The sequence below is a fragment of the Sturnus vulgaris genome, chromosome 8 (assembly GCF_052056855.1).
Source record: "Sturnus vulgaris isolate bStuVul1 chromosome 8, bStuVul1.hap1, whole genome shotgun sequence".
In the NCBI taxonomy this organism is placed as follows: Eukaryota; Metazoa; Chordata; class Aves; order Passeriformes; family Sturnidae; genus Sturnus; species Sturnus vulgaris.
Window position 1 is genome coordinate 29,389,292 of NC_142250.1, and position 20,116 is coordinate 29,409,407.

At 35.6% G+C, this 20,116-nt stretch overlaps 1 protein-coding gene across 4 annotated transcripts in view; it reads left to right on the forward strand.

Annotated features, from left to right (window-relative positions):
- The window catches only part of VTI1A (vesicle transport through interaction with t-SNAREs 1A), a 258,318-nt gene that overhangs the window by 61,846 nt on the left and 176,356 nt on the right, over nt 1-20,116 (forward strand). The gene's annotated exons all lie outside the window — the stretch shown is intronic.

The window sequence follows — 20,116 nt, forward strand, 5'->3', positions numbered from 1 at the left end:
GGAATACTTCGTCTAAATTCTACATTTGTCTTAATATGCAGTTACGTGTTGTCAGTTTACCCACCCGCAATGATTGCTAGCACACACTGCAGACTCCAGTTGTTTTTGTCTTTTACTTTCATTCATATATGTAAAAAAATTCATTTTAGTAAATGTATAAGGTATTAACTACACTTGATATATAATAAGGTTATCAGCTCAATTTTCTTGCAATCAGTTTAGTGACTGATTATGCAGCTGTTTCTGTGCAATGAAAGAGGTAAACAAATCACATCCCTAAATATACAGATGGAATAAAATTAAGGGAGAAGGCTGAACTGCAGTGCAATTATTGAATTAGTGGGGTTTTTAATTGACTACAACTTTTCAGTTTGTATTTTCAAAACGTTTTATTAAGTTTTAGCAATTTATAGAGGATTTTTTTTTAAACCAGCAACAGTTAAGCCTTCAAAGTCTAATCCCTTTAAATAAAGCTGTTTAAAGTTGAAGAAAGTTTCAAAAAATATATGTTTGAGCCATTAATAATTTTCTGGTGGAGAATCCCGATTAAATGATACATATCCAAAGTATTTTTTAGAATTCAAACCTTATAAGAGGAAAATTGAGTTCAACCCTTGTAGAGTTAAATATGGCTATGCTAAATAAATGGTAGTACTAAAGTGCCTGCATTTTAATTATTCTGGGCTTAGCACTGTGCACAATAATGAAATGGATGTATGGAACATACAGTGCAGAATTTGGAGGGGACCAGGAGCATTAATTCTTTTGTGCCGGTGGATGGCACGTTATGTAGACAGACATATGATAGCAATTAAGTTTCCTTTCCTGCAGATTTTCTATAAATGGTCAATAACTTGCTTTTAGAAGGACTATTTTAAACTTGTCAAAAATGGTTCCTGATCTGCTTTACTTGAGCCTGGATTTCTTTCACAAAGAAGCAGTATATAAAAATTCAGAGTGATACTTTTGTGAAGGAGATATCTTATATCCTTTTTTACTCCATGTGGAATTTGTTTTATGGAGATGATGATCATGTTAACTTTGGTTGCATATCTCCATGGTGATTTCTGAGAAATATGGTTGGAGTGCAAATGTATATTTATATGGAAACGGTGTCTTTTGGTATCAAAACCAGGTGAAACTGCATTGAATTCCATAGAGTCACTAATTCACCCCATCTTTGTGTCTGTCCCTACTTTTTATCTCATGCACAGAGAGAGAGAGAGGTGTATAATTCTTGTTCTCAAAACTCTGCAAAGAGTAGGAGTGGAGTGATATTATATGACTTCTTAATATTAGATAATTTCAAGATGATGACTTTGGAAATATTTACTTCATTGTAATGTAGATTTTTTCCAAAAATTTTTATGGAAACGGATGGATTATTTTAATTCTGGCATGGATCACAATGATCCTAGGTACAAGAGAATTTAGATTAATTCAGTGCAACAAAAGAACTTAATTTTGGAATTACTTTTGATTGTTGTGTGTTGAGGTCTCACAATAAAATAAAGCATTTTCAGTTCTTTGAGCAGACTCCTCAGACCATGTCTTGCCTTTTTTATTATTTCTATTCATAAAGAACTTTTCTACACAGCACTGATGAGGCCACTTCTGTAGTGCTGTTTCTAGGTCTGGGCTCCCCTGTATAAGAAAGGCATTGACTTACTGGAGTGAGTCCAGGAAAGGACCATGAACTGAATTAAGGGACTGGAGCATCTTTCATGTGAGGAGAGGCTGAGAAAGCAAACAGTGTTCAGTATGGAGAAGAGAAGGCTCTGGAGGACTTTATCAACATGTACAAATAGCTGTGGGTTGGATGAAGAATAGGGAGCCAGACTCCTCTCAGTAATATCCAGTGGCAAATCAAGAGGCACAAATTATTACCTGTGAAATTCCATCAGAACGTGATAATTTTTTACTGTGGTAGTGGTCCAAGAGTGAAATAGATAACTCAGAGTGATTGTCAACTCTTCATCTCAGAAGATACTCAAAATCCAGGTGAGCACAGTCTTGACTCTGGGTGACCTAGGGCAGAGTGTTGGACAAGGTGATCTCAAGAAGTCCCTTCCCACCTCAGCCATTCTGTGATTCTGTGAGGTGGATGTGACAACCCTTAAGTATCTATTCTACTTTATTTATGTGGTGTCTTTTCACTTTATGGATATGTATGTTGCATAATGAAGCTGGATGATTTTCACCTCTGGAATAAGTCACATTTGGGTCTTTTTTATTACCTTAATCAGCAAAAATACATATACTGTTTTAACCTGCCCCTGTGATCATCTAGGGATTAATCTGACATAAGTAATTTTATGCAATTTCACATCACACTTCCTGAAACTTACCATGATAAATTAGAAGCTTTTTTCCTGTTTGCATCTCTAAATTGATAAGCCCTTTCATCTTATGTACAGTTGTTCATACAAGCTGAGATCTGTTGGAAGGTCTGACTTCCTTCTTTGAGCAATGTCATTGATTCATGGCTGAACCAGGATGCCACTTATGTCACCATCACTAAGGCAATCCAGCACTGTCAGGCTTTCATAGTTTGTCTGCTGTCATTTGTTGATGCTGAGGATGTTTAAATCTGTGCAGAAACCTCCCACTCCCGAAGGACTATGCAAAGCCTTTTGTATCTGGCAACCAGTTCTGGAGTACTCAAGGCCTACTGTAAGCAGAGGAACATTTTTCTAAACATTTGTAGGGGTATGTTGCAAATTGAACAGGTGTTTGATTTGGTAAACCTGTGAGTTAATGCTTTTATATTGCCTGAATTTTATGGCAAAAACTCGACGGAAGTGTCTCATGACATAAAGAGAAACCATCAGATGTTTGAATCTTAGAGGTCTCCATTGCTTGTACCAAGTTTTTAATAATGGCTGATAACACCACAAGGTGCACTCATCTGCTTTTTAAATTCAAATCACTGTTTTAAAAAATATTTCTTGTGTTTCTGGTTTTATCTTATAATCTGCTTTGCTTGTAAGAAAGACGTTGTAAGAAAGACCCTTGTAAATAGGCATTTTCCAATACCACTCGTTATTTGCAACCCTTAATTTTGGGCCACTTAGTCTGACCATATAGCCTCAGAATATGAGAAAGATTTTAAGTATGCATGAAAATTGCTGCTTTCAGTCAAAAAGAGAGCTTGTCAAATTAATCCTGATTAATCACAGAATTCTTCCTGGTTTTGAGGGGGCCTAATTCTATTCCCATGCTCAGATTTCCACAGTTCACAAAATGAATTCTAGAACTTCCTTCCTATTTTGTCTGCAGAATGTAGCATATTAAGGTATACCCCTCTTTGTTGAGTCTTAGATATGTTTGCTCAGACAGGAGTATTTTGAATGAGGAATAGTTTAAAATGCTTCATTCATCTTTAGTGATAAAATTGGCATGGAAATGTAAAACACTGTCAAGGAGAAGAAGAGCACACCTTGTTGTAGAGGACCATTGTACACTGCAGTTGAATTGCTTTCACCAAATTCTTCACAACTGCCAGATGTCTTCCAGGAAAAAAACCCGTGGTGTTTATATAATGTAGATTTCACCTTGTCTCAGGACATTGTAAGAGAGAGAGAGATCCAACCATTGAATGCTCTCCAGGATTTCAGGGAAGAACTGTCTTGCAAGTATTAATTTTTGTCCTTTACCACCCTTAGATGTTTCTGTAGCTTTCAGTGCATGTAATTTGAGAAGTGTTGATCTTGCCTCTGAGTGATGATTATTGGATGTTATGCTGTGGCTCTGAATCTCTGAAATATCTGTGCTACTAGAAGAGTTTTTGGATAATATATCTATTCTTTGTACTTAATCTTTAAAACTTTGCCTTGACATCTATTTTATACCCCTTTTGTAGCATGTAAACATGGTGTTTTAGAGGTAAAGAAATCAAAGGAAGAAAAAGTCTCCTGTTCCATATACAAAAAATCATTATGAAACAAGTTGAGGTTGCTTAAAATTATTACTGTTTTTTTCAATCCTCCTTACTCATTGGAAATCTCAGGAATATGTTACTTTGAAACAGCTAAAGGATAAATATCTCTCAGCAAGAGATATAACAGCTTATTTTCCACTCTTTTGTAACATCAATAATTCTTGTTACTAAGGGATCCAAGCAAATTTTAGTGTCTTTCACCTGTTGTGATGAACTACAGTCAAACCTTTTCTGGACTGAGCCATAAATACACAGTGTAATGTTGTGGTGGCCTACAGGCAGATAGTCAGACCCATCTCAAAGCACTGGCAGCCTACTGGCTGGAAAAAAAAATAGGAATCTCTTTAGACTAAGATGTGTGTTTGCTTCTTTATGAAATAATATCAGTTATTGTCTTATTTGGATGCAGCACTGAGTGAACGTGCAGTAAACACATCAGTGAAATTATGTTAACAAATAAGGTGCTTCTGAAGGCAGGAGTCTTCAAGTTCAATGACTTTAGCATGAAAAGGGAACTCTTCTAACACAACTCCAGGAGGTATCCTGCCAGATATGGGTAATGGAATTTGATGAACAAGCACATTGTCCACAGCAGCATGTCACAGATTTGGATTTCTCACTCCATTACTGGTGGAACAATCTGAATCCCAAAGCAGCTGCCCTGAAGGACCTTCCCCCTCCATATTTCAGGGGTGGCTGTGCTGGTCAGGTGTCATAAATGAGATGCACAGCAGAACTGTCATTACATATTAACCATTAAACAGTTAAAATGAAGCCATTAACCATTAAACCATTACAATTAAAATAAGAATATTTACTAAACTGTTTCATTCCATTACAGTTGCAAGGGCTGGAGTTTACAGGTACAATAGAATGAAAAGTGTTTTGCTCAGCTTAGAAAAACTTTAAATGGCTCTAACACCCAATGTTAGTTTAACAAAATAACAAATCCTAATGTTCATACATATAGGGCTACATTAGATTAGTGGAAATGTTGCTGTTTCTCCTATGTTGTAATTTTGTATATATATATAATTTGCTTGACTTAGTTAATATCTCTTGGACCTTCACACTCCTGTTCTGTCTTCAAGTGCGTGCATATTCTGATTACATTTGAGCTCCAAGTAACGAAGAGTATGGAAATGGAAACCAAGTTTTGAAAATCAGGACCTTGCTTCTAGTGCCCCTTGCTTTAAATAAAAAAGGCTATTCCTGTCCTAGATATTTACACTTAATATCTACCTATTTCATCTCTAATGAATTATTCATACATGTATATGTGAATACTGTGTGTAAAACCTTTCATTAGAGAAAGAGGGCTTCTGAGTTCTGGAGCATATACCAATATCTCCTCCTCAGGTGTTTCTTTGATATGCCAGAACATCTTTCTACTGAAATCTTAATCCAAAGTTTCTGTAGTGAAATGAGTTTTTATGCAGTTTCCAGTCACCATCAGAGAGAGCTTTTTCATGATCCCTGTTTCTTCTGCTAGCAGCAGTATTTCATGTTTCATATATAATTTTTTTCCTCTTCTGGCTGATTTCTATTAAAATCTGTTTATTGTTTCAGAAATTCATTTTGAAGTGGCATATTGAATTCCTACATCTCTAAGCCCTCTGCCCTTCTTCGTAGTCTGGGCTTTAAAGTGGTGAGGGGAAAGAAATAGGGAGAGATTTTTGTTTCTGGGGATGTCAGGCCTCAGGAGTATCCCAGCTGCACGGTCATGGGGAGGAATCATGTTTGGGTTGTGCTGCTGCCTTGTAATAAACAGTCAGAAGCAGCACTGAGAGGGCACAGAGAGACCAAATTACTCAGGTTGCATTCCTTAGTGTTTTACCTTGCAGCTGTTGGTACCAGGGAAGGGCTTTTTGCACCTTCAGCTTTAATATTTCCTGATGGTTCTTTGCTTGTTTAGTCACTGAGCTGCTCCCTGCAGCTCCCTAGTGCCACCTCCTCCCTCTCACCATCCTGCCCAGCTCTGACCTTCCCAATTCGAGCCCTTTAACACCCTTTCTCTGTATTCAGATACTCCTTTGCATATTAATCCTAATTCTGGCACCAATTTTCTTAGCTCTGTGTTTCATCTTAAGGGTTTGATTCAGGAGCAGTATGGGCCTTGCACCTTTGTGGTCATGAAAAGTTCATCCAGTGCCTTACCCAGCATTGTCTTGTGATATTCTGTTCCCTCTGCTCCATGGCCCTCTGCATTTTCTATGTTTCAAATGCAGGATACAGATTATTTTAGTATTTTCTTATAATTTTAAATACATAAAGTACTTGCCATAAAGTAAGGAAATTCTGAATTTTCATTAATTTTCAGAGTACTGTACCAACGAACCCCTTTCCAACTACTTTTTTGAAGAGATGAGGAAAAACTTACTTTATAGAATTGTAAGACTATTTCTGTTAAAACATTACCTTTTGGTACTCAGCACCTTTCAAATGGATCTCCAATAAAAAGAGGGCTTGCCTTTCACCTCAGTAGGTTTGGGATTATATCATTAATGCAGCAAATAAAGAATGTCAAATCTGTTTAGTAGTACATATTTGCTAAGTTACAGTAGGAAAAAATGGTGATGCAAATTTGACCATTTTACCCTCTGTTTTGGAAGAAGTCACAGGTTATTTTACATGTGCAGGAATTCATTATTGTACCACACATCCTGGGACAACTTAACTTCAGTCAGTTAGGAACTTGCATGCAGTTGAAGTTTACTTAAGACTGATTTTTGGATGACCAAACATTGCAATAACCTTATAAAGATGCTTTGTTATATGTAATAGAAAACATAGTTCTGTGAATTTTTATTCCATGCTAGAATGATGAAAACATTTTTTTTTCAGTTATCAGAAACTTTTTGTGTACATACTTCCCGTGTGTGTGCCAGACAAATGCTCACACAGGCTGCAATCTGTATATGTTTTCACAAATATCTTGCATTTGTCATAGAATACCTGTGAATAATATTAATATCTGAATTATAAGCTGAACTCAGAAGATAACATTAAAGCATTCTTTTACAGCCCTTCTATTGGACCATCTCTACTGTGTAGACTGTAGGAAATAACCTCTAACTGAATCAGAGAAAACAGTATTTCAGCATAATTTTTTTGGTGCTGACCCTCTCTCTTTAATGTATTTATTCATATAAGATGGTGTTTACTGATGAAGGTATTCCTTGTAGCTTATTCTTAAGTCTGTAGTAAAGCTTTTGAAGACTTTTTTGTCCTAATAAGAATGTGAGAAAATCAAGTCAAGGTATATGGTTATTTTTTGGTCTGAACTTACACTACCTGCTTCTTTCAATCTTGAAATTATTTAGCCTCAGGGAGCTTTCCCCTCTGTGATAATATTTCAGAGGTTTTTTTTCTGGTTCTGAGCAGGTAAGGCAAATGAAAGAAAGAAGGATAAAAATAAAAAGATAAATGAGCAGTATCTGTTGTTTCCAGCAGCATGAGTAAACTCTCCAAACTACCTTGGTTTGAAAAAGAGATAATGGAGAAAGCCACCACTTGTCTGTCCTCCATATATATATATATATTCTCTTTCCTTATCTGTTAACACTCTCAGCCACTCAGCACTCTCATGCTTAGGTGTCTCCAAGAGATGTCAGAATTTCATCTGACATAGCTTGTCCAGAAAATCCATTTCAACAGGTGGACAAAAAATGACAAGTCAAGCCCATAGCAAGTAAATGTTCAAACTTGTATAGGCCTGAGAAAATCTCTTTATTAGATTGCATATTCACCCTGAGGAAAGTGAGTTGTAGAAAGTTTGTCCAGAAAGTTTCAGATAGTTGAGAATTGCTAGTTAAGTTTAATGAGTAGAACTCAAATTTTGATATATTATCCCTAAACACTGTTCCTATTTACTTATGATTTATTCTCTCCCTCCCATCCTATATACCACTAGAACTCCTTTTGAACTTTCACCAAGTGAAAGGAATTGGTTCCAAGTGATACTGACCTGGCAGTGACAGTCAGTCTGTCGTGACTTTTGAAAGAGTACAGCTGAATGGAATTACAAGTCCACCTTTTGACCTCAAATATATTAATATGCTGCTAATTTAATGACTTCATTTGGTGAGTTCATTCTCCACAGAACATCAGCTGTATATTTTGTTGAAAAAAACAGACTTTGGTGAATTGTTGTTTCTGGTATTTAAGTAAACAATCAGATTTTCAATAGTTTTAAACAGATTTTTTGCTACATGGGCACAGCTGAATTTGCACAGCATGAGGTCTTGCTTGGCAAAGATTTTTTTTATATTACCACTTACATCAAGAAGAGAAGTTGATGAGCTTAGACTTGAGAAAGCTCACCTGTGTTTTGGGGATTTTTTTATATTTCTTGTTTGAAGCTTTCTACCCCTGCTTCCTGACAGGCTAACATTGTTTTCCTCCAAATGCACTAAAAGATGAAGTTTAATATTAAAAAATATATCTGTACTGACCATGCTTTTCTAGGTAAAGCCAACATCAAAAAGATTTTTATGGTAGATCATCTTTCAAGCACAGTATTTTGCCCTTTTATATCTCAGGACTGAAGAGTTACAGTTACATAAATGCCTTTTTTGGTTTTGGTTTTTTGTTTTTTGGGGTTTTTTATGTGGAAATACAGGGACAGGGACGAGAAGCCCAAGCTACTGTCCTGAACCAGGACATACAAACACAGAATTGAAAAACATCATTCTATCACAGTGTGGAATGATGGAAGAGCACCTTGTCTAGGTATTTCTTCATATAATTGAAGTCAGAGCATACTACACAGCTTATAGTGTGCTTATTTTCTCCTCCAATTACTGACATTTATGGTCCATAAATTATCCATGTGTTGTATGAGCAAGCAGTCAGTTTGAGAAGTGCTGAACATTATGGTCCCTTAGTCCAGTTACAGTTGAAATGTCAGCTTCTGTAATGTGCATCAGATGAGGACATAACCTCTGATTTGTGCAAGTACTGCTGACCATCCAATCTCTATTTTTATATCAAAACTTAGGAGTTCCATGTTGGAAGCTCTTTACTGACTGGCTTGACTTCATCCTGTCAATGTGAGTGGAACTGCTGATCTGCAGCACCACTCATCTCTCTGAACTAGCACTGTGATTTTCTTTGAGGTGTTACAGTCTTGTTTTGAGAAACTACTTCTGGTTATTGGCTACTAACTGTTGTGAGGAACTGTAGACCAACAAAATTGTAGTTCATGGTTTTGAAAATCCACATTGACTATCTTGCATCAGTCACAGGCCAGCTATACACATCTGTACATTCTTATTTCTCTGTATCCTTTCTTGACTCAAGAAAACCTTTTTGTTTTCTTCTGTGATTTTGTGTCCCTTCCATATTTTGCAAACTTTTTCTTTGCTCCAATTCGAAGCATCAGCTGTCTGTCACATTGTGGTTCTTTTTCTGCCGTTTTCTCTTTACCTCATCATATTTCACTACCCCCTAAAACATAAATGTAAATTTTGATATGGAATTTTACACTCTTGGCTTAATCCTAACAAATGTAATGAATTGTCATGGTTATAAAAATGCACAGTTATTGGCAGAGCATAAATATTTACATAATAAATTTCAAGTGTATGTGGGCACATGCACATTGATTGACACATTGATGAGTGTTCTAGGGAAGAATCAGAACCATAGAAAATGCTGAGTTGGAAGGGATCCATAGGAATCATAGAGTTCATCACGTCCTATTATGTTTTGGGTTTTTTTTCTGCCAGAGTTGGGATTAAATAGTATTTCGTGTTCAGACTCAGATGTTTATTAATTCTTATTTATATTACGGTGAGTTCTGCAGCACTTTTAGCTAACAAGCTAAAATTGGCAATTTATCTTTTTCTTTACAAGGCCTTTTAAGCTCAAACTGTTTAATTAAGAACAACATCTAAATTATTTTTACTTTTAACCAAATAACCAGCTATCCATGGCCTGCAATGTGGAATTTTTTATCCAATTACATAAAATCTCACCTAGACCTATGAAAAAGGTGAAGAAGAAACTTCCACCCTAAAACCTTCATTTTGCTTTATATATATTACTATATTCTAAAACCTTAAATTCTAAATTTTCCACCGTGTGATATCACACACTTCTATTCCAACTATACACCAGTGATTCTAGTTTTAGCATTCAATTTTAGAAGCCTTCTCCATGGCCTCAGGTCAAAAGTAGTATTTTCCTGGGGGTCAGTGCCTGTCAGCACAGAAAGCCCAAAACTCTCAATTTCACAGGTTCCCACCAAGTCCAACTCCTGGCCCTGCACAGGACAACCCCAAGAATGACCCCGTGTGCCTGAGAGCATTGTCCAAGCTGGGCACTGCCAGGCTGCTGCTGTGCCCAACCACCCTCTGGGTGAAGAATATTCTAATATCCAACCTGAACCTCTCCTGGCACAACTTCAGGCCAGTCTATCAATGGTGACCAGACAACCTCTCTCTGTTTTGCTTAGTACATTTCCAAAAAGGTTTGCAAGGTAAGAATTTGTTTTCATGATGGAGGTCGAGCTCCCTCATGTCGAATTATGTCCAAATCGAGGGATCAGGAGTAGCTAATTGTTGTGGTTTGCATTTTTGTGAAATAAATTTCTCAATTTACATCACATATCTTGCAAAGATAAAGATGGTACAAAGGTAATCTCTTATATCTACTTGGCTGGTCTCTCCTGGGGTGAATTTTTCCATATTTTATGGAGTCTATGACTCTCTAAAACTGAAGTTTTCAAGTGTTCACGTGTTTGGGATTTGGCTTCTATTTAGCTCTGTTGCAGGATCTAGAGAGCCAACATGCAAAACAGTTGGAATGAGACTATTGTTTAGGTTTTGATTTTTTGTTATTCACAGTAATTCAGAGTTTTCATTACAGATGTCTTGAAAGTATTAATCTGATTTTTATAATTGAGTGCTGTAAGATTTCCATGTGTTGAATGTTTTAGAACTTGTCTACTGTAATAATTGGCTGGAATGCCATCTTGAGAAATTTTCTGAAAATTATTGTATTTGCTTTACTCCGTATGTAAGTGATTTTTCTGTTTTAGTGCCATGCTTTTCAATAGTGAAATATGAGGTATAGAAGTGTTAAGAATGAAACATAGAGACCACATTTTTTTTTTGTTATTTTATTATTTTTTTTAAATTAACTGCTTTCAATTTTATGAGGAGGATGTATTTTAACTCCAGTCTAGAAACAATGATATTTTCACAAATGAGTTTAAAATGGCAAGTCAGAGTATTGCTCAAATGTTAATAATTCAAGTGAAGGGTTTTTTATTGCATACTCATAAAATGTTCTATACAAGTATTCTAGCATAAACTTTATAAATATGTCATGAACTAGATTAAGTATTTACTGTACTTATAACAGAATAAATGTTAATTTTAACATTTTAAGATTAATCTTTGGAGAAAACATTCACAAATGCTCTTTAAAACCTCACCCATAGAAATGGAAATGACACTAAATTTGTGGAATAAATTAATCATTTGTAAATGTAAAATATGCTTGGATAAACTTTGTTTTTTCCCTATGTTGATGACATTTTTTTAGTTATTTTATTCAGCTATTAAAACAAGAAAATAATGTTTCCGATCTCCTTTTTCCAAGAAAGTTTCTTAAAATTCAAAGTTGAAATTAATTAAGCCATGGAAACAAAGAAGAATATGCCACAACCTACGTAGCTCTTAAAGAAATATATGGAGGTGTGGCATGTCCTCCTGACCACCCAGAGGGACAAAACTGAGTTTGAAAGATTTTCTTTTCTTTTGGTGGAAATTGCCAGGTTTAGCAGCTATGCAAAAATGGAGAGTGGATGTTTAATTAAGAAAGTAATTGTAACTAGTGGTTCAAATTAAAATTGACTGTACTTTTTTACTTCTAAATTAAATCAGTCGTGTATTTCTGTATGTTTTTAAAGAACAATGCTTACTACTTTACTCCATTTTTCTGTTAGATACATGGATAGATATTGCATGATCATATCTCTTAAAACATTTTAGAAACTTAGACCTTTTGTAACAGAACTTTTTATTAATCTATAATGCTCTGCAGAGCACACTTGCACCATTATGTGTACATTTTGTCTGGGAACTACTACGTTTTGGTAACATGAGTGTTTTAAATATTTGCCTTGTGAATTTATGAAATTTGAAGCAAAATTTTGATACAGGAAGGTAAAATACTGAATTAACAATGAAAATAGCTTTCTATGGTCTCCTGTTGTATGGGCTCTTTGCTTGCTCAAGCACTCAAAGAAAAGTCCTGGTGCCAAAAGCCAGATGATCCATATTTCACTCATTCCTACTACACAGCTCAGGAGCTGGTGTATTAACAGTTTTAGTTCTGTACAATTTGTGGACTATCTGTTTTTCTGTTATAGCTTATTCATGCGTAAAATAACATTTTCTGCTTTGCATAATGGTAGAAAGTTCCTGAATTGTAGAGTTCTGCAAATGTGATGAGTATTAGTAAAGTTCTGGAGTATCATTTTTAACCAATTTAAATGCTTGCCACAATGTGCCTCGTTTGTGCTGTAAGTTTAATAGTATCTCGTCACACAAAATACAATTCCTTACAAAGCTAATATATAACTTTCATATTTTGAGATGTTCTGTTATTGACCATTTTTTGCAGTGGAGATGCAAAATTTCCTGTATGAGCTTGGCATTTCTGAAATTTATTACCTTCCCTGTCATTTTCCAAAAGTGTGCTACAGCTTCATTGATATTTATCAGAGTAATTTATCAGGAGACTAATTGCTCATTTCTAGTTTTTTTAGACATGTTAATGTGTGGATGACAAACTACAGAAGAAAACTTCATGTGATTTTACAAGGGCCCAATCCAGAGTTCGTTGAAGGCAGCAGGAAAGTTTCTGTTGATTTTCCCTGAGATCATGTTGGAAAGAATGGGGAATAAGCAAAATCAAAAGCACCACAACTATTATTCAACTATTATTTTTAAATGAATTTTAGTTTAGTTTGGTAAATATGTTGATGTCCCTTGATATTGAATTGTCTCTGAAATGGTTTCACTTTTGCTGTGGGGAAATAGCACAATGAATGACCACTTTTTACTTGAGAGATGTTAAGTTCAGAGCTGAAGATACAGTTCATGAAGACAGTACTTCTAGATTTTAAGGTTTTAAGTGTTTGAGAGCTGCTTGAAAATTATCCAGGTAGACTGTTCTTAAGTTTTAATGTTTTGAGGAGTTTGTATCCTCTCAAATACAGTGCTTTATCTCCAAAGATGAAATTTTCCCGTTTTATTTATATAATATTTATATATGGACAGGAACTAGAAGTCAGAATCCAGATATGTTGACCCCTGAGATATAATATTGACCTCAGTGAGTATTAACTTCTTGGATCAATAAATGCTGTTATTGACCTCAAAGAAAAATCAATAGTGGCTTGTTAATTTGCAAACTATGACTGCAAGAAAATGGTACACATTTTGTTCTTCATTATCACCTATTTATATCTATATTTTAATGCTTTCAGTATTGCCACCTAGAGATCATCATGTCAAAACATTTCAATCCCAGCTGTTAGAAGGTTGGGGATACAGACATTATACATTATGGAATAATTGAGGAGCAGTACAGGTTAGTTCCCATATGTCATGAAATAATACCCTGAACAGTTGTATTTCACCTGTATTGTTTTTCTTTTTGGGGTAGTCCAGTTAATTTAATTTCATTTTCTCTAGTGTGCTTTATCAAAACATTGCATAAAAGTACTATATTTTACCTGCCAGAAAAGATATCTACATGAATAATAAAGGGAGTGAAAAACCTGACTACTGGAAACAAGGAGACTGAAAATGATCACTATAAAAAAAGCATAATTAATATGCAGCAGATTTTCCTATTTACATAAGGATGACAGGTTTCTAGGCAATAATATGTTCTGAAATGTTACTATGTGACTATATAACATGGAAGAAAGTTTTAAATGACAAAGTATTGGTGGAGAGGTGTTGTTTTGTATTATAGATGGTTTTGCATATGAACACTGAAATGTCAGGTTTTACAGAGTTTGAAATGCCTAAAAAATGCCTGTTGCTGAAATTAAAATGTCAACAGTTCTTCTGCATATATGCCACTTTGGTATTTAAACTTAAAAACCTCATCAATGATTTAGTATTACTTCAGCCTTGTTATGATTTGACTGCCCAAAAATGCAGAGGCTGGTTTGGTTTGGAGAGTAGTGTCTTCTACACAAAGCACAAGTCTTCCAGCCTTTTACAGTGGTTAATTCTGTCTGATACATCTGTAGTGATCCTGGCAAGCTGATGACTCTGTTTAGGAAACTTTTCCATCATTAAATGACATTATGAGAGGTATTTTAATGCAAAAATAAGGCCTTACTTGCATTTTTACAACTGAAGTTGTTGCAATTTTTTTGCCAGTTTGATGGCACTGTGCACAAACTTCATATGTGCATCCATATAATCCTCTTGAGAGACAGAAACAATGATATTATACTCATTCTGTTGATAGAAAGAAAGCACAGTGATGTTAAATTAAAAATAGAAAAAGGTAAGGCAGCACCAAGCTAGGTTAATCAAAGAGGTTCAGAAAAATAGGCCTGTGCAGGTCTAGAAAGATGTTTCTGGTTATTTTGAGTATCTTTTCTGTCTTAAAGAAGTCCTGAATAATCAGGAAAGGTAGTATTTTAAAACCTGTATAGACATCCGGAGTAATAAGAGCATTTTCCTTGATTCTCTGTGTTGTTTTGAGTCATGTCTGAGTAATCAATAAGTTTGGATCCTTCTGCAAGAGACCAGAACACAAATGGTGCAGGAAAGTGGCTGATCTGGGGAGGAAGGAAAGTTCAAAGTCACACTGCAGGAGTAGAGAGATAATCTCAGTTTTACAGTTTAAGTTTATCTCATTTCAGCCTCCAAAGATCGCAGAGCAGTACCCAGATGTTCAAAGTGTCAAATTGTCCATTCCAGCTGATTTTTGTAGAACTGGGAACAGAGTCTGGGCAAGCAGACAAACTGTTGATTGTGAGCCAAATGTAGCTCCCTGACTCTGCAGACCATTTATTTTTCAAGACAGAAGTTACCTACTCTGCTCGGGAACAGAGTGCTGCAGTGTGACCCCAGGGCTCAGGATCACAGGACATTTCTCATGATGTCTTAATGGCTGGCTGGTACCAAGGGAATTTTCTGCTCTGGAAGCACTGTCTTTGAGGTGTACTAACGTCCAAGAAAAAGCCTTATGAGTTCAGAATTCCAGTCCTCATCTATGAACATCTAATGCTTTATTTTCTCTTCTGATATTCTCTGTAATCACTAGAACTGTTTACTTGACTGATGAGAAGTCGTAGGACCGATACCATGTCTAACTTAGCCAAAGGAGAAGGAAATATAAAATAATCCACAATGTTTTAATTTTTAAAGAGTCATGTTCAGAGTCCACTTTATGAAGTACATCATAAGGAGTTCAGTTTATAATTATAAAATCACTGAATTTAACTTCTTAATAGATGTCACTGATGGCAGACTTTCTGATTTCCATAACTGAAATGTTTTGAAATTTTGCACTAATGGTCAGTGGGGCACAAGCTAGTAATGTTATGAGATGAGATGTTCTGCCTATCCTCTTTGTGAATGACTTTTACTCTCCACATTTTCCTTTATTATGGAATTTTCCATTTACTTCCTATTTGGGGAAAAAGTCTCTACATTATTAAAGTATATAAAATATTTGATGCTGTAAAATGGATCTATTCTAGTTTGATAAACTAGAAATATCCTGCACTGTGAGGGTCATAGCTTATAATATGTACTGTTAGTACTTTTTCATTTTTCTATATTAGGAGATTAGTGAAAAATAAGCTCTATCAATTAAGTTTTATTGCAAAATTATCTTCAGATGTACAGCAGTGAAGATGATATTGAGTGATAACACTAGAGTGGATTTTGTATAAAGCAATTACAACTTGAAAACCACAATCTGAATGAAAATATTGCTTAGGGTTTTTTATAATCTAGCATTAATACCAAAAAACTCTTCCTTTGGAAAGTGCTTAAATTACCTCCATTAAACACAAGACATTCCTAAGGTGTTCATGTGTGCTATTGACTGAAAAATACTTATATTTGGTTTCACTGCTCATGCTTTCTCAGATCTGTAAAGTACATATGACTATATAGTTCCACCTCATGTTTGTTTAGTAATACTATGTTTTCCTAAAAATATTAATTTTTATATGGATAACGGAATGCTTAATTCAGAAATTCTCTGCATTCCTAAAAGCAGTGATTTACCCTGAAAGAAGCAGCAAGCCCTTTTCCTCATGTGATGTAGTACATATAGCCACATATGTTTCTTTGACATGTTATTATGGAGTTGAAAGTGCATTGAGCTTTGCAAAATGAATTCCAAGAACTTCAGAAGTGAATTGTTTAATTCTACTGATAATGCATGAAATCTATCTGAATGCTCAAGTCATTCCTTTCATAGCGTTCCATTCTGCCATAACACCTTTGGTGGGACAGGCAGTCCCTCAAAACACATAAAGGAGTCTGTTAATTTAGAAAAGCAAAGCCAATTGTTTCCTTTTCATGACATAGGGAATTTTGCTTGTGGCATTCACTACCCATTTTCTAACATCATACTTCAAAAGTGTTCTGTTGAGTACAAGAGAAGTTGCTCTGTAAAACACCCAATTTGTAATAAACTGAACAGTACCTTAAGGCAGGTGAAATAATGTCAGAAGTGTATCAGTTGTACTCCATTGTTTCATTGTAGATAAATAGTTTGTGCCTCTGACCAAATCTCCAGTGATGCCAGCACGAATCAAGACAATTTAGTCAAGTGGTTACAGGTTTCCAACCTTTCAAATTGATCAAATTGAAATAGCCCATTAGGAATTGATTTAAATCAGTTTAGATAAGCTCAGTCTTAGTCCTGGCCCTTGAGGCTTTGGCTACTGAAAGTTCACTTGAAGCTGGACATATACCAGCTCCACAGGCCATCAACTTTATTAGTGTGGAGATAAGCTGATTAGATCTTGTCAATCAAAGGTGCCAATATCTCAATTGAGTGTCTCTCCCAGTCTTTCTCTCCTTCTTTGTTGCCCGCTTCAATGCCTTAAAAAAAAAAAAAAAAAAAAAAAAGAGAGAGAGCAAGCAAGAGAGATGTGTGTGTGCATCCCCCTGGTTGTCACCAAGCAGGGTGCAAGGGCACTGTGATGATGTGATGACTGTATTAAAGAGGACATCAATTTGTTTTAAAGTGTTTTGATTTTTTATGGTGGCATTAAGAGAGAGAACATTGTGGTTGCAGCTTTACTAGAAAGCAAAGAGTTCTAGAAGGGGGGAAAGAAAAAAAAAGAAGTGTTTCTTTGAAACCTACCGGGTCTTTGAGTCTTGCTGTGCCAATGGGCGCTTAAGTGCTCCTGTAACTGGCATACTCTGATCCACCAGCAGCTTAGGTACTATTCTCTCCAAATTATTCACTTATATAAAAATAAAATAAAATCATTTGTGGCTATTTAATCCTTGCAGAAATAATTTTAAACATTTGCTAAATATAGCCTGCTTGGGAAATGTTTGGTTATGGCTGTAATGAGCGTGATGTAACAGTCTGGGAAATTACTGCATAAATTAAGATCAGGTTAGAACATATACACTGACCCTCTCTCTGGAAATGAAGCTGTGCATGCACCGAATAAGTACATGCAGGTATTTGCATCTCTGCTTTGTAGAGGTAAAAAACAGATAAAGAGAACATCAGCTGTAAAAATGGAATAGCACAGTGTTTCGGCTTTAGGCTTCATCATATAGTTAAAGATGGTGTAGAGGAAAACTGGGCTTTTGTTCTTCACTTCTGAAGTTTGCTCACACCATGTCTCCCTCATACTTCAAATGCAAACAACAGAAGCCTGTCCTTTTCTTCCATCACCCTACACTCACCACCCAATGAAGGCTGGAGCTACAGCACTGCAGAACTACATTGCCACACTGGATTATCTCTTTATCAGTTATTCTTCACTCCACTGTATCAATTTTCTGCTAACCAATCAGGCACTCCTCTTAGAAAAGACTGTTTGACTATTTCTTCTAGATAAATGTATTTATAGCTACACAGATCCACACAGGCAAGTCATGTGCTACGTCTTGGAGAGAGAAAGGGAATTACTGCTCCTTCCAGGAGACTTCTAGTTAATGCTGCTGTTTGGGTATATTATAGGGAAAAAAAAATCTGGTGTTTGTGTGCAGATCCTAATTATTCACTTGGGTACTGGAGTTCAGGTATAACTCTGGTTTCTGTTGCAAAGTGCAGCACCGTGTATTTACACAGAACAGAATGATGCTCTGCTCTAATCTCACCTTCGTTTCCTGCCATTCTCACCAGCTCCCAGTTCAGGCTGCACATGGAGAGGAATGGCCACCTTTAGCACAAGGAGTTTGTAACACTGAGCTGTTTAAATTATTCGAGTAGTTTTCTTTTGCCACCCTCCCAGAAAAGATAATAAGTTCCAAGCAGATTTAGAGACATTTATGTGGAAGAAGTTGTAGGGGAGAACAGCCTTATTGCCTTGTTGTTGCTAATTAGAATTCCTCTGTGTTTAGATGGGGTTATTGAGCTGTACATTTTTTTTCATGTTTAATACACAGTTAACAGCTCTGATGCTGCAGCTACAGTCAATCAGAAGCAAATGTTCTTTTAAGAAGTTATTGAAGGAAATCTATCTAACACACCACTAGTCAAATGATGCACTTTTTTCCTCTGCCTACTTCCCCTACTGAAATCACTAACTCATTGTTTAAAAGTCTTATTTTGAAGGCTAAAAAGAAATGTGTTGGAGTTTCAACTTGCCCTTTAATTGATCTGCCTTACCTTCATTAGTCATATTTTTTCACACTGATGTTTGTTGTAATGCAGTCATCTTTGTAAACATTTATCCTTTTCTGATTGTGTGGAACTGCACAGCATAAAACTGAATCATCAGTCAGAAAACATGGTGATAATATTTGATAGAATCTAGTGTTTAATGATAAGACTGGGTAGTATGATCATGACTTCTGAAATAATTTCTATGTTATTAAAAATACGGTGTGCTCAACTTGAAATTACAGATAGATGGAACACATGTTTTTTCTTGACTATTCCAAGAGTGTTAAATAACATTTTTATCTCTTCTTTCATACAAGTTGCAAGTAGAGAAGCTGAGCTCTGTCTTGGTGGCTGAGTCTAATGTAGTTTCATAGAACCATAAAATTTATCGCAGTTTTTCTTTCAGCAGACTCTTCAGTTAATATTTATATTCAGCTTAATATAAGGGTACAGGTGTCAGTAAACACAGTTTCTAGAAAGATGTGTTAACCAAATAAGGAGGCATTTTTGGCAAGTTTTTACTTCAGAGATACAACTGCTACTGAAGTTATTTGAAGTTTGAATCATATGTGTACTGTATTTGGGTTGAGTGTGCCTAATGAAAATTATATATGCTTGTAAACATCCTCCCATTGTTATTTAATAAAAGCAAATCTAGAACATTGCCGGAAGGATTTGTATGCTAAAGCTCTCTTTGACAGCAGATTTGTAATGTTCTAATTGAAAGTGCTTAAAACTCATTTAAGGAGCATCTGTAACTTTGAGGCCACCATCTTGAGGGAATGGTTTCAATGTAGTGACTTCAGTTTGGACATAAATAAAAAAAAAACAATGGCAGTACTTAGGATTTTCTTCCTTTGGAAGTTTTATTGTTGAGCAACCAAGACAACCATTTGGTTTATGGCATTTTTACAGCTTGGATTTGAAAACCTGAAAAAAAATCATCAGTACACTCTTCTCCATTGTGTTCTTCTTTTTTATTTTTTTTTTAGAAAAATTGCTTATTAGCACTGTTTATTTCCTAATCAGTTACTGAATGTGTTTCAGTGACGTAATGTAAATTAAGAAAATATGTAAAGTAAAAAAATAAGAACTGGAATTAATTACTCTGTTTACCTGTACTTCATTCTCCAAGTTCCCCAAGCTATCTTCTAGAGATGATATTTACTGACTACCTCTGTGCTCATTGCTCTACAGAAATATGTTGCATATATGGCACTGGATGCCCTGTTAGAGGTATCCTCTGTGAGCTATCAAACGCAGAAGCAAAGATGTTTTAGTATTAAAAAAAAGATAAAATCAATATTTCTTTTATGTTCT